This window comes from Bufo bufo, chromosome 9 (assembly GCF_905171765.1).
Source record: "Bufo bufo chromosome 9, aBufBuf1.1, whole genome shotgun sequence".
NCBI classification, from domain to species: Eukaryota; Metazoa; Chordata; class Amphibia; order Anura; family Bufonidae; genus Bufo; species Bufo bufo.
In genome coordinates this window covers 21620471-21635168 of record NC_053397.1, presented here as the reverse complement: position 1 = coordinate 21635168, position 14698 = coordinate 21620471, and the positions used below count along the sequence as shown (strand labels likewise).

General features: G+C 42.3%; 1 protein-coding gene across 4 annotated transcripts in view; it reads right to left on the bottom strand.

Annotated features, from left to right (window-relative positions):
* FOXP1 (forkhead box P1) overlaps positions 1-13085 on the bottom strand; it is a 655361-nt gene extending 642276 nt beyond the window's left edge. For all 4 annotated transcript variants that reach the window (XM_040408625.1, XM_040408629.1, XM_040408630.1 and 1 more), the window contains exon 1: positions 13015-13085. The gene's annotated coding sequence lies outside the window, so the exon portion shown is untranslated. The remainder of the gene's footprint in view (positions 1-13014) is intronic.
* Positions 13086-14698: the final 1613 nt, after the last annotated feature.

Here is a 14698-nt window from a genome sequence, read left to right as displayed (position 1 = left end):
CCGTATTTAGTTCTGACTCACACTTCTTACCATGCAGTTGATATTTCCTGCTGGAGTTGGTTGAGCTGGTGTGTTGTTCCTTTGGCTCTCTTGCTCCTCCAATATACTTTAAGCTAAGTGCATTTTGTCTTGCATTTTGTTGTCCGCTTGTGTGTGTTGTTGTCTAGGCCTCAGGGAGACGCTGGTTCCTTCATCTGGGAAGGAACCAGTAGTCTCATTCCCTGCCACCATTCCTAGGTCCTTCCAGGTTCTTCAGGGCCTAGGTTCCGGTGTATGAGTATTTTCACCTTCAGGACTCAGGGAGAGGTCTAGGGATTTCTAGGAGGTCACCATCCCTCTTCCTTAGCTTTGAGGCCTTGACTCCGATCTATTCCTTCTGTGCATCATTTGGTGTTATCCCCTCCCCATTACTTGTGACACAGACATTTCTGCTTTCTTTATTAGTGAATAACCCCTTGAAAGATGTTCTCTCTGGGGAAAACGTCATTTATAGACCCTACTGAAGCATATGGAGATCTTAGAGGGAGGTCCTTGGCCTAGGACCACCCTCCAAGAGCCAGAGCACCACTGATCACTGGAGGGGAAGTCTAATAGGCAATAGCAAAATGAGATATCTACCAGGGGGCACCAGGAAAAGGACCTGCAGCGAGCACCTGATGAGACAACCCATGTAACTCTGAATTAAAAGAAGAGCAGCATGACAAAAATTAAAATCTTAATATACTACTAAATTAAAATTGGTTGTGTATGCTGTTGATCCTGTAAACGATTCCATATCTCTTTGGATCTTATACCGCAGACAAGAGCTGGACTATTTGGAATTTTGGATGTCAAATTACAGGAATGTATCATGAGAAACCTCCGTCCACAGGCCCTATTAAAGCATATGCAGATCTTAAAGGGAGGACCTCTGTCTGGGATTGCCCTCTAGGAGCCAGAGCAGCACTGATCGCTGGAGGGGAAATGTCTAAACGGTCATAGCAAAATCATCTATCGACCAGGGGGCATCAGGAACTGGACTTGCAATGAGACAATTTATTTGAAGAAGAGCAGCATGCCAAGAATTAAAATCCAAATATACTACTAAATTGAAACTGGTTGTGTATGCTCTTGATCCGCTTAACAATTCCATATCCCTTCTGATCTTATACTGGAGACAAGAACTGGACTATTCTAATTTCTAGATGTCGAATTACAGGAATGTATCATGAGAAACCGCCATCTATAGACCCTGTTGAAGCATATGGAGATCTTAGAGGGAGGACATCTGCCTGGGACCACCATCTAGGAGCCAGAGCTGCATTGATCGCTGGGGGGGGGATGTTTAAATGGCCATAGCAAAATACTCTATCTTCCGGTGGCATCAGGAACTGGATTGCAATGAGATAATCTATGTAACTCCGGAATAAAGAAGAGCAGCACACCAAAAATTAAAATCCTAATATACTACTAAATTAAAACTGGTTGTGTATGCTCTCGATCCTCTTCACAACTCCATATCCCTTCTGATCTTATACTGGAGACAAGAACTGGACTATTCTGATTTCTGGATGTCGAATTACAGAAATGTCTCATGAGAAACCTCCATCTATAGACCCTATTGAAGCATATGGAGATCTTAGAGGGAGGACCTCTGTCTGGGACCACCCTCTAGGAGCCAGAGCAGCATTGACCACTGAGGGGAAATGTTTAACAGGCCATAGCAAAACCAGCTATCGATCAGGGGGCATCAGGAACTGGACTTGTGATGAGACAACCTATGTAACTCGAGATTAAAAGAAGAACAGCACGCCAAAAATTAAAACTTTTTGTGTATGCTCCCGATCATCTTCGCGACTCCATATCCCTTCTGATCTTATACCGCAGACAAGAACTAGACTATTTGGATTTCTGGATGTCGAATTACAGGAATTTCCATGTATTTCCATGAAGCTATCAAGGCAAACTCGAATTCGTAGTAAATTACACAGCATCAAAGCTGAGAATTTGCTGCCTGCTAAAAGAGGAAGGAGGGGGGCCCTTAAGGTCCGATCGCCTCATATTTTCATTGTTGTCAGTTCAATTTCTTTCCTCGCAGAAGATGAAAATCATGTTTACTTCTGCATTTTGATGAGGGCGCGTCAAGATTAAGCACAGCCGCTTTGCTTTCACACATTCCGCTAACGACGAGGCCGTCCTTTAATCTGCGCTAATAGACTCTGGCATCCTGAGCTTCCTCCGGCCCGAGTAAATGGCAGGACTTGTCCAGTCGCATAAAGTTGCGGCGAGTTTTCTCGGCTGCCTAGGGAATGTGACTACTTAACTTCAGTGATTTGTTAATACGCTGGAATTACTAATTAATGAATAAACAGCTCCAGTTAGAAAAAAAATAAAAAAATTCTAGAAGAAGAGAAAGAGGGAATAGGGAGAAGGGCCCGGGGATAAATCATAGCAACATAATAATTAGCAGCGGCGTAAAGAGGAGAAAATAACACATGCAAAGGAATATAAAAGAAAAAAAGAAATTTGTCCGCAGGGTGTGCGAATCAAGGAAAGTTTGTCAAAAATATTTTTTAAAAATGTTAAAAAAATTACAATAATATTAAAGTAAAATGCTAAAGTTGTATAAGGAAAAAAAAAACGTCCCTTTAGAAACAAATGCTGGTCATACACGATACAACCGTCTTCTAAACGGCTCTCTCTCACGACTCCACCATACACAAGCACACTCGGTTCAGCCGAGCATGCATGTGCTGTGGATGGGATTATGGAGAAAGCCTCAGCCAGACACTTCTGACGGGAACTTATCTCCTCATGAAGAAAAGGATTAGACATGTTGAAATCCTACAATACGATCTCTATCACCCCAAAAGCCTTCCATCTTGGGAAACTCAGGAGGCCACCGTACACATTAGATGGTCGGCTGATCCTGCCGAAATAAAAAACTAGAATATCGATATGTCTTATTCAGCTAGCGACTACCCGCCTACAGTACGAAGTCCTCTCAGGCCTCGTGCATGAGCCCATATCCATTTTGCGGCCCGTGTGCCTTCCGGATTTCTTTTGTGGACCCATGGACCTCAGTGGGTCCTTGGTCCGCATTTTTCAGACATAGTCTATCTTTTTGCGGAACGGACATACAGATGCGAAAAGTACATGGGTGATCCGTGTGCTTTATGCATCCGTATGTCTGTTCTGCAAAAAGATAGAACATGTCCTATACTTGAACCATGGACCTATTGAAGTCAATGGGTCTGCAAAAAATGCGGATGCAACATGGACGGTATCAGTATTTTACGGATCCGCAATTTGCGGACATAAAGATACATAAGGTTGTGTGCATGAGGCCTTAAAAAGGTGGACCTCTGATGTGTCCTGAACTTCTCCCTAATGGGGGTGGTTGAAGGCTGTGATCCCCACCAATAGCTAGAATGAGGGGGCAGTGGAACACAGTTTAACGGGCATCTGTCAGCAGTTCTGTCCCTATGACACTGGCTGACCTGTTACATGTGCTCTTGGCAGCTGAAGGCATCTGTGTTGGTCCCATGTTCATATGTGTCCGTATTACTGAGAAAAAGGATGTTTTAATATATGCAAATGAGCCTCTAGGAGCAATGGGGGCGTTGCCGTTACTCCTAGAGGCTCAGCTCTCTATGCAACTGCCGCGACCTCTGCACTTTGATTGACAGGCCAGGTGTGATGATGTTTACACTGCCTGGTCCTGTCAAAGTGCAGAGGGTGCGGATGTTGTTAGAGAGAGCTGAGCCTCTAGGTGTAATGGTAACGCCCCCGTTGCTCCTAGAGGCTCATTTGCACATATTAAGACACCATTTTTCTCAGCAATGCGGGCACATATGAACATGGGACCAACACAGATGCCTTCAGCTGCCAAGCGCACATGGAACAGGTCAGCCACTGTCATAGGTACAAGTCTGCTGACAGATGGCTTTTAAAGGGATTGTCCAGAATTAGAAAAATAGAGCTGCTTTCTTCCAAAAACAGCGTTGTACCTGTTCACAGGTTTTGGCTTGCAAAGTGAACAGGGCTGAGCTGCAGTACCACACACACAACCTGTGCACAGGGGTGGCACTGTTTCTGGAAGAAAGCAGCCATGGTTTTTTTTTCGTTCATATATTTCAGAGGAGGTGAAGCTGGTCCATAGACTTGCACTGCAGTCCTTCAGGTCAAGCTACTAGTGGGGGTTATGAAGTTTGTTATAAAGTTTATAAAGTTTCACTTTCGCTAAAACATTTCATAATTTCAACAAAACAGCTGCCGAGACCGACATTCCTTATACAAGGGGCTCATCTCTGCACAACACCCTCCCGGAGCATACACCGAAAAAGTAGAGAGTGGCAGGGAACGGGTGGAAGTAAGCCCCTCCGACACTGATACAAACATCTCTTTAACTAAGTCTTTGGATCACAAAATTAAAAAAAATATTTTTTTAAGTAAATAAAAAAGTCTGCATCTTTCCCCAATGTGCCCATTTTTCTGTATTGTATCGGTATGAAAGGGGTTAAAAGTGGAGACGTTCTGCGGGATAATGTCCAGTCCTCCCCTCTCATCTAGTATCTTAGTCAGGCAATGTTTCAGCCATCCCCTGGATACGCTTCCTTTCTTCCTCCCTTCTGACACCTGCCATAACGCGATTACCCGACTCTCTCCACAGATGTTGCATAATACAACACATTAACAAAGATATCAGAGAACTCGGCAGCGGCAGCGCCTCCAACGACGCAACGTTACAATAAAACGAAAATACTGCAGGCAGTCAGCCAAACGCATGTATTCTATTACTACAATAAAATCTAAAAGGGATTGTCCAGAAAACAGGGCTGCTTACTTCCAGAAACAGCGCCACACCTGTCCATGGGTTGTATCTGGTATTGCAGCTCAGCTCCACTGAAATGAATGCCATCCAATAAGCTGCAATACCACACACAACCTGTGGACAGGTGTGGCGCTATTTTCTAAAAGACAGCAGCCATTCTGGACAACCCCTTTAAAGGCTTCCCATGAGATAAAGCTGCAAAATGTCAAAACACAAATCACAGTTTCCCATCCTCCTATGTCAGAATATACAGTACAGACCAAAAGTTTGGACACACCTTCTCATTCAAAGAGTTTTCTTTATTTTCATGACTATGAAAATTGTAGATTGACACTGAAGGCATCAAAACTATGAGTTAACACATGTGGAATTATATACATAACAAACAAGTGTGAAACACCTGTGAAGTGAAAACACTTTTCAGGGGACTACCTCTTGAAGCTCATCAAGAGAATGCCAAGAGTGTGCAAAGCAGTAATCAAAGCAAAAGGTGGCTACTTTGAAGAACCTAGAATATGACATATTTTCAGTTGTTTCACACTTGTTTGTTATGTATATAATTCCACATGTGTTAATTCATAGTTTTGATGCCTTCATAGTCATGAAAATAAAGAAAACTCTTTGAATGAGAAGGTGTGTCCAAACTTTTGGTCTGTACTGTACATTGTTGCCAACAGTCCCCAATTTGTTGGGCGTGCCTCAAATTTTCAGAGACAATCCCAGCAAATTCATCTTGTTTTGGTCCAAAAAATGGGTGGGGCTTCTGTAAGCCCGACCCAGAAGTGGGCATTCCTGGTGATTGCTTGAGGGTGGGGCTTAAAGCTCACAAATTTAGTATGGAATATGTCATCAATAGTGGTCCATGAGCTGGGACCACCACCATTCGCTAGAATGAAGGGGTCTGTGACTCTATGCTTGTCCATTTCTCAAGGTACATTCAATAATATACCCAAAGGCATAGCCATTGCATCTCCCTCACTGAAATTCTATGTGTAACTGGTGTCACTAGGGGAATGAGGATAGCGAGTTCCCTATCTTCCACTGATTGTACAAGAGTTTGCCACTCATCCGAGACTTCTCTCACATACATTGGAGGCTAAATATTTACCAAGTACAATTTCGGTAAGTAGGTCAGTTACATTCATATATGTGGCATGGTTTGGCAGCGTGTTCCTAGCAACCAGCCTGTCTCAACGTTGAATTGGCAATGGACTCCCTAATTTGCTGAGAAATTTTGGTCCAAAAGTGGGTGTTCCTATTCAGGTTTGATGCATTCCAATCGACAGGGCTTAAAAGGCATCTGTCAGCAGTTTTGTACCTATGACACTGTCTGACCTGTTCCATGTACACCTGGCAGCTGAAGGCATCTGTGTTGGTCCCATGTTCATATGTGTCCGCATTGCTGAGAAAAATTATGTTTTAATATATGCAAATGAGCCTCTAGGAGCAACGGGGGCGTTATCATTACACCTAGAGGCTCTGCTCTCTCTGCAACTGCCGCACCCTCTCCACTTTGATTGACAGGGCCAGGCAGTGTAAACGTCACCTCGCCTGTCCCGTCAATCAAAGTGGAGAGGGCTTATAGGTGTAATTTGATCTGCTCATTGCGATGGCAAGCAGGTAAACAGTGAAGAGAAGGCAGCACTCGTAGGAGAGCGGTCTTCACTTCAAACAGCTGATGGGCAGGGTGCCGGGAGTCGTACCCCCGCCAATCTGAAATTGATGACCTATCCTGAAGATAGGTCTTCAATATAAATAAAGCGGACAACCCCATTAAGAATTATGGAGGTCACTGGGCTCTTGGGATCTTCCAGTGCAGCAGAACTGTTTTTGTCCCCTCCACACAATCCTGTCTCTGAGCTCTACAGGCTGTTCTTTCCTTCTCATGGTTTGGTTTTTGCTCTGATATGCATTTTCTGCTGTGAGACCTTTATCATGTCCAATCACCTAAATCTATCACAGGTGACTCCAATCAAGGTGTAGAAAAATCTCAAAGATGATCAGGAGAATGGAAAGGCCCCCAGAGCGATATGTCAAGTCTCATAGCAAAGGGTCTGAATATTTATGTCCAGGTGAGATTTTACTTTTCCCTTTTTAATAAATTTGCAAACATTTCCAAAATTCTGCCTTCGCTTTCTCATTATGGGGTACGGAGTGCAGAATGATGGGGGGAAAACTTGATTTTTAAAAAAAAATTTAGCACAAAGAGCAACATAACAAAATGTGAAAAAAGTGAAAGGGTGTGCAGACTTTCGGAGTGCGCTGCATGTGGCATTGCTGGCCAGTCTGACTTCGATTCCTTGGGTCTTCTAAGGACACTGCTGCGCTAAAGGGGTCCTATGAAGACAACCCCTTTTCTATTGATGCCAGCTGATGGCGGAGGGTTTTTAGAAGCTGCATCCGGCCATACAATGTAGAGTTACATGGCCGAGCATGCTATACGCAGGACAGGATGGGTCTGATCCTTGTGAGGGGTTCTCCATTCTGGATCATAGAGGGAAGGAGGGGGTTCTCCAGCAGGGGATCCCACCCATTATGTCCATACAGCACCTCCCCCATGATCAGCGGTCATGGTCCCTAAGGTCAGTCATTGTGATTAGCTCCACTAACCTGCCATGCCAGTTCTATCCATATCTTCCCGGGGGACCCCTTTAAACCTTATAAAATGCACAAACCGTTATTTACCGCAACAGAACTGAATTTCCTATAGACGGAGTTATGAAGTCCCAGAGCGTGCGCCATCCCTGAATTATGCCGATGACGGTACAATGCTATTTCACGGCAAGGTTATGAGCCAAGTAGTCAAACCGCGCTTAGCATGTGACCTCCACCGACTGTGCGTAGTCCGTACGTCTATAAGTGATAAAGGGTTAATGAGATTAGAAAAAAAAAGTTCTATTTTAATCAAAACTGGTGCCTCCTCGTCTGTGGTATTGTCTGGTATTGCAGCTTGCCTGTACGGCATTGCTTGGCCATATGTATTATGGACCTGTGTGCCGCCATATGGTACCTACATTCAGGCTTCTAGGATAGGGCAGCTGGGTAGTATGGCACGAGATAGAACATACCACAATGGAGTGTGCCTCCATATGACATCAGAGACCCATGAAGGTACGGTATGGACTCTTTAGGGACCATACTAAACGTCCATAAAAGATGGATCCGTAACATGCAAGCATCAGGCCCTAAAAGCGCGTAATATTGAGCCGCAATACCGAGCACAGCCACTACGGCACATATTGCGCTGTGCTTGCTGAAGAGTATGCAGCACCACGGCCTCTTCAAACAGCTGATCGGCATGGGGGTGTCGGGAGTCGGAGCTCTACCAGTCAGAAATTAAAGGGGTATTCCGGTTATGTTAAAGGGGTTGTATTATCTTGGACATTGGGGGCGTATCACTAGAATATGCCCCCATTGTTTGATAGGTGCAGGTCCTACTTCTGGGACCTGCACCTATCCTTAAAAAGGAGCCTGCAAAGTGACAGCGCACGCGTGGCCGCCCTCCATATATTTAAATGGGCGTGCGGAAAATAGCCAAGCGGTAGTCCTATGGCAATGAATGGGAAGGGCACTGCGCAAAAGCGGCCACCGCTCCTTTCACTTCTATGGGTCTGACGGAAATAGTTATCCAGCACTCGGCTATTTATCGCGCTCCATTAGAAATGAATGAAGCGTGGCCGCGCATGAGCAGTGCGGCCTCCGTTCTAAGGATAGGTGTGGGTCTCAATATGCCCTCAATGTCCAAGATGATACAACCCCTTTAAGTTATCTCTTATCCACAAGATAGGGGAAAACTGTTAGATCAGTGGGAGTCCCAGCTGTAGGACCCCCACCGTTCACGAGAACGGGGACTCTGAAACCTGTGGTGCCCCTCAAAATGAACAGAACTGTCGGTCGGGCAAGGGCGAAGCTGCTCCGTTAATTTCAGGGGGCTCCATGGAGTATGGGGTCCCATACTATTCTCATGACTATGTTGTGCCATTCCTCGATTATTCCTACTAGATGTTTATGAATGAATTACCAACTGGTGTCTTCCTGGCAAATGTAGCTCATACTACTTATTACCCCTGACTCTGATTGGTGGGGGTCCCAGCAGTAGGATCCCGTGGATAGGGGATAACTTAACATAACCAGAATACCCCTTTAAGGACCCTTCCCGAAGATAGGTCATCGATATTTAATTCCTGAAAAACCCCTTTAGTGTGAGGTGGGAAAAACCTGTAATACAGTGCTGATGGGGGGAAACTGTCAGCATGGCGAAGACAGGTACCAGAATTTTACATAGTTAGGGCTCATCTGTTTTTCAATGGGGCAAAAAAAAAAACTGAAATGACTCCGTGTGCATTCAGTGTCCATATGTTCCCATGGCCGTTCCGCAAAAAAAATAAGAATATGTCCTATTATTGTCCGCATTATGGACAAGGACAGGACTTTTCTATTAGGGGCCAGATGTTTCATTCACCAAAATGCGGAAAGCACGCGGCTGGTATCCGTGTTTTGCAGATCTGCAATTTGAGGACTGTAAAACATCTAACGGTCGTCTGCATGAGCCCTTACATAGTTAATACGATTAAAAAAGGACATATGCCCATCAAGTTCAACCAAGGGATGAGGATTTGAATTGTAGAAAATGTAGCTTTGATCTTGACTAATTTTGTAAATTCAGTACCAGATATCTAAAGGGGGACTCCGCTACATTGTATAACAGTGACCTGGTGGCAGCAATCAAAATGGGGTGCAACTTTGTAATATCCAAGCCCATCCCAACCAACTGGCCAAGTAGTCGCAGAACTATCCCGAGGACCAAGCCACAATGGCTGCAGTTTATTAAAAGTTCACCATAACTGGTTGGTTTCACCATTTTGGACAAAGTCTTGGTCACTTCATCATGAAGGAGTTCTCTTGTGTGATGAAGCTCTTGTGTAAAAAAAAATGGCCTCCCCTATGTAGATGAAGACTTCAGAAAGGAGATGTCTGGGAGGTGCCCTTACACAGCGCCCATGCTTGTGCTCCATAAAAAAAACCAAGAAGGGTCAAATATTAGCTGATTGGACCCGTCCGCCATCATCACGTCTAATAGTTAGAATCTTTCAGATGATGACCAGTCAGATCAAATCTACTGCACTATGGTGCCAGTGTACCCAACATGATGGATGTGAGTGCCATAATGAGATCTTGTATTAACATATTGGATCTGGAAATCTAATGTAGAAAATGAGGATATCAAAAAGATTATGGCTTGTATAGAAATTAAAGGCACGTCCCTAAGGCTGCATACATCCCTAGATGCCCTTACAGAGGACCTGTCACCACACCTGACATGTCTGCATTAGTAAATAATTGCACCCCGCACTAAATGACCATCTAATCTTATGTTGTGCCGTTCCTTTATTACTCCTACTAGATGTTTATGAATGAATTACCAACTGGTCTCTTGCTGTCAAACGTCGTGGAAAAGTTGACCTATGGTGATTTTCAAAATGGTGCATCATATGGACCACCCAAAAGGGAGGTCATCTCTACAGAACAAGCTACAGGTAGCCCACAATTGCAAACACATATTAGGCGCCAGGTATGACAACTTTTCACAAATGAATACTAACTCAATCTGAAGTATATCGAGAAATTAGGCTTGGGCATCCAGGATAAAGAATACCTTGCCCAAGAATGTGACCACCCAACAGCAAAGAACTGAACTGGGGCATCATCCATGCTTAATGATGTCCATAGAAGGCAAGAGGTGACCACTGACCTACCTTATCTCCAACTTTAATGTTCTACTACTTTCTACCAATGGTAAGAAGTTCTGTAAACATTCCCACCTTCCCACCCAATGCAAGTCTTTGTCTTTCATCATAACATTGTATTCACTTGCCACCATGCCAATATATTCGGTCTACGTCACCCTTTTGAGACCAACAACCTCACTTCTTTGGCCACCTCAAAGAATATGCTTGATCTTCAAGCTGATGATACAAGAAAGAGCTTCGAGATGGATGCTGAACATCAAGTCCGCGTGCAATCTCGGCACAAGACGACCAAGATGGTGTAGTCATCTTGGAAATACCACCACTTCCTACCACCTTATCTGGATTAGTTGAGGTGACACCAAGATATTTGGCACCTTCTAAACACTTTGCAAAAAATAATGTAAGGTGTCCACTCTTCAGTGGATCCAGGATTTTTTATCTTACGCTATCAGATTTAGGACAGCATGATCGAGAATAAGAACTGACATCTGTTGGATTATTTTTTTTTTAGCTGAGCCAACTTGAGTATTTTTGGACAGCAGCTTGACAAACAAGTGTCTAAGATGAGCATCTAGTGAAAAGTGACGGTTCTTCTTTCCACTCCGCGTCTGACAAGCCAGCCAATCTGCCAGGCAATACCTTACGAGAATGACGGAGGAGTTCAATTGACTTCACATCCCATGCTTGGTGTACATCTCCGTCGACCACTGAATTATACATTAACGCATTTCAAAAAGCTGTCCCTCCTTGCTCCAGTCAAACGTACAACGCTTACACGCAGCAACGGTGACATTGGAAAGTGGCCAAAAATAGACAACACATTTTTGGATTTTTTTGGGCAAAGTTTGGTGCTGCCTATAGATGTTATACACTTATGGTTCCTGAGCCTCCTCTGCATCCATCTATCTGAACTCACTTCCCAAGTCCTAGAAAACCAGTCCCTTGAAGGTACAGTAAAATCTCCGTAATTTAAGATTATTGCAAAGGAGCAAAGGGCAGAAAAGGCATTTTAGTGCCCTCGTTTCGACACTTAACGCTCTTCATTACGGGGGTTAAACGAGTTTCTCTAACGCAAGTCCTTAAAGTAGCTTATATCATAAACAAAATCTACGGCGCCGCCTGACAGCCCCTAATATATTTCCACCGCATTTAAGTAAAACTATAAAATGTTAAAGTATATTGAGTGCTAGAATGACATAACGGATCGGACGGAGAGGGAAAAAGACATCTGGAATCGGAACACTTGCAAAAAAATTCACATCATATATTTTTTTTAAATTTCAAAAATGTCTCCAATTACACGTGATCGATACTATCTACCTATGACACAGGTCGACAAGCATTACAGAATACACATAGATAATTCAAATAAGACATATTATTACAAATAAGCCAGACAATCTCATCAAAACGACGGCAAAAAGCGTAAAATCATTCCACAGTCGTCCATCCATAGGTCCCCGATTAAAGCCTATATAACGCGATAACCTCTCGAGGGTGGAATTTTATGTCACGGCTTTACCACATCTAAGATGGAAATTGCTCAGCCCCGAACGTTAGGAAGTGGATTTCTAAAAGAAGTTTTTTTGTTTTTTTTAAACTCAAAATAATATAAAAATATATCAAATAATCATTTTTTAAAAATAATAATGAAATATAAAAATATATAAAGTAATATATATGTTTTTAATCATATGAAAGGCTATTTCATATTATTCATCAGAATAATTACAAATAATAGAATTTGACATGGAATTTTTATTTCTTTTTGGGGAGGCGGTCTGGCTTGCCCCTTAAAAATCATGAATAACACAACGCGATCATACATTTTTAAAAGGAGAATTTCTGCACGAAATTTTAGAAATGTCAAATCCGGCTTTGACATGATACATCCGTGACACTGCGCTGATAATTCCGCACCTTTTGCTTCCATCAGAGGCCAGCGTTTGTAACAGTCCATTTCTGCATAAGTGAACTTGTAGGCTTGCTAACCCAGAGCCAGCAGCCAGCCTGTACTTGACAACAGCTCAGTAGAAGCTTTGTTTGATCTCCACTGCACTCCTTAATCTAGGTTGTCAAGGTTCACTTGTTGAAGACTGTTTACTTATTCCCCCCCCCCCTTTTCTTTAAAAAAAAAAAAAAAAGATTTTTTTTTCCCCTTCTCTCACTCAGACAATGACTAATCCGGAGACTACAGAACAGAAAAGAGAATGCTTCCACAGCAATATATTAAACATACAATACTTCTCTTTGGTGGCTTACTTGGGATCTCACATTTTTTAGGGAGCTGAGTTTCTCTCTTTTTTTTTTTTTTTATAACTTTTGGCAGGAGAAAAATAAAATCACAAGAAAAACTGAAATAAAAAAAAATAAAAAAATTCTGAAAAGCATCAACGTTCATAAAAACCAAATTTCTTATCTATAGGTCTGCATGTATATTGTAATACACACCTGGCTGACGTCTTGATTTCAAAAACTAAATGTGAGATTTTATTTTCCCTTCCATCATTTACAACCGGGGGGGCCTGGAAAGAAAAATACAATATCACTAACAGCTTATATGGCATGGAATTTTATTTTATTTTATTTTTTTACACAAAAAAAAAATCTAGGACCAGCTGCACTTTAAAGCTCTGCAAAATACAATAGGAAGCGTGTGAACTTTCCTAGACAGCTCTAGGCACAGAGGATCCATCTAAACTTTGCAGGTACATCATGTTTTAGTGCATAAGGAGAAAAAATAAAATAAAAAAACTTCCATGTATTATTATTATTAATTATAATAATTGTAACAATCATAACAATAAACTTGCAACACGTCTGCACTCTTGATGCCTGAACATATTATTTTCATTTTTATTTTTTTATTTTTAACTGCATATTGTGCATCCGTATAACTTCACGAAATAAAATAAATAAAAAGATCATCATGTCAGATGGTTCAAAGCCCCGGCGTTTATAATTTATAATCATTATAATCATCTTACAGATGGTATTTGTAGAAAAAGACTTGGAAATTATTATACCAGCAATTACAAGGGAAGGGAAGGCTGTCAACTTTTACTGGCATTTGGAATAAACTTTGCTCAGTAATTTTTATCTACAGAGGTTATTTTTGGCATCTCATTCCTCTCCAATGATTTTATTTTTTCATTTACTTATTTTTTTATTTTTTCCCCCCGCATGTCACTCTTCCCATGAGATCTTACATTTGCATGCACTAATAAAGAAAGAATGGATACCATGGATGGGGACAGGTGGAGAGTTTTATTTCCCATTAGACACAGAACAATTTGTAACAGATTTCTTAAAATATTTCTTATTTTCTTTTACAAAAACTTTTGCAATACAGACAGCAGTATGATGTTAAGGAGGATGCAGAATAAATACGAAGGCAAGGGGAAGACATGCATGGGGGTGATATGGAGCCAGAAGAGTGAGGCTTAAGCTGAATCACTTCCTTGAAGGATATTTTAAGTAAAACTGTAAGGAGCACAGTTGTTTCAATAAGTAGCTCGGGAAGTCTTGAAACTTTGAATAAGCATAAGGAAGATGTTCCTCAGCCTTTTAACATGCCGAGCATCTATGGGCAAATATTTAGCCTGTGCCCCATGGTCATACTCCATGGGCCTTTATTTTTTGCAAAATTGACGAAGCATAAAGTAGCAACATTTCCTCAAATGGAATATTATTCTGGAGATTCGACCATTTAATTTGCCAATTTGTAATCTGAGCTATTCCAGGCAATGCAGGCGCTGGATCTGGAGAGCCAAGGAACCAAGGGGCAATACACCTGTATATATATATAGACCACATGAACAGAGGTGAGTGCATGGAGTAATAAAGGACCGAGAGTGGGGAAGTAGTCCCTATGGGTCTTACAGAATGTCTGAGCTTCTTAAAGAGGCATCTCAAAGACATCAATTGGGATGAGATCCTGACCGGAACCCTTATCATTGCAACTTTGGAAAGTTAAGAAATCTTCTGTTCTGCTGACAAATACATGAAATAGGAAGATTTACACCCCAATAGATGAAAGTTACAAGAAGGTCAGATAGTTGTAGAGACTGCGTCTGTCCAGAAAACAATAGTTTCCAAAATGTAAGATTTTGTTTCTCAGCCTCTTCCACTCCAA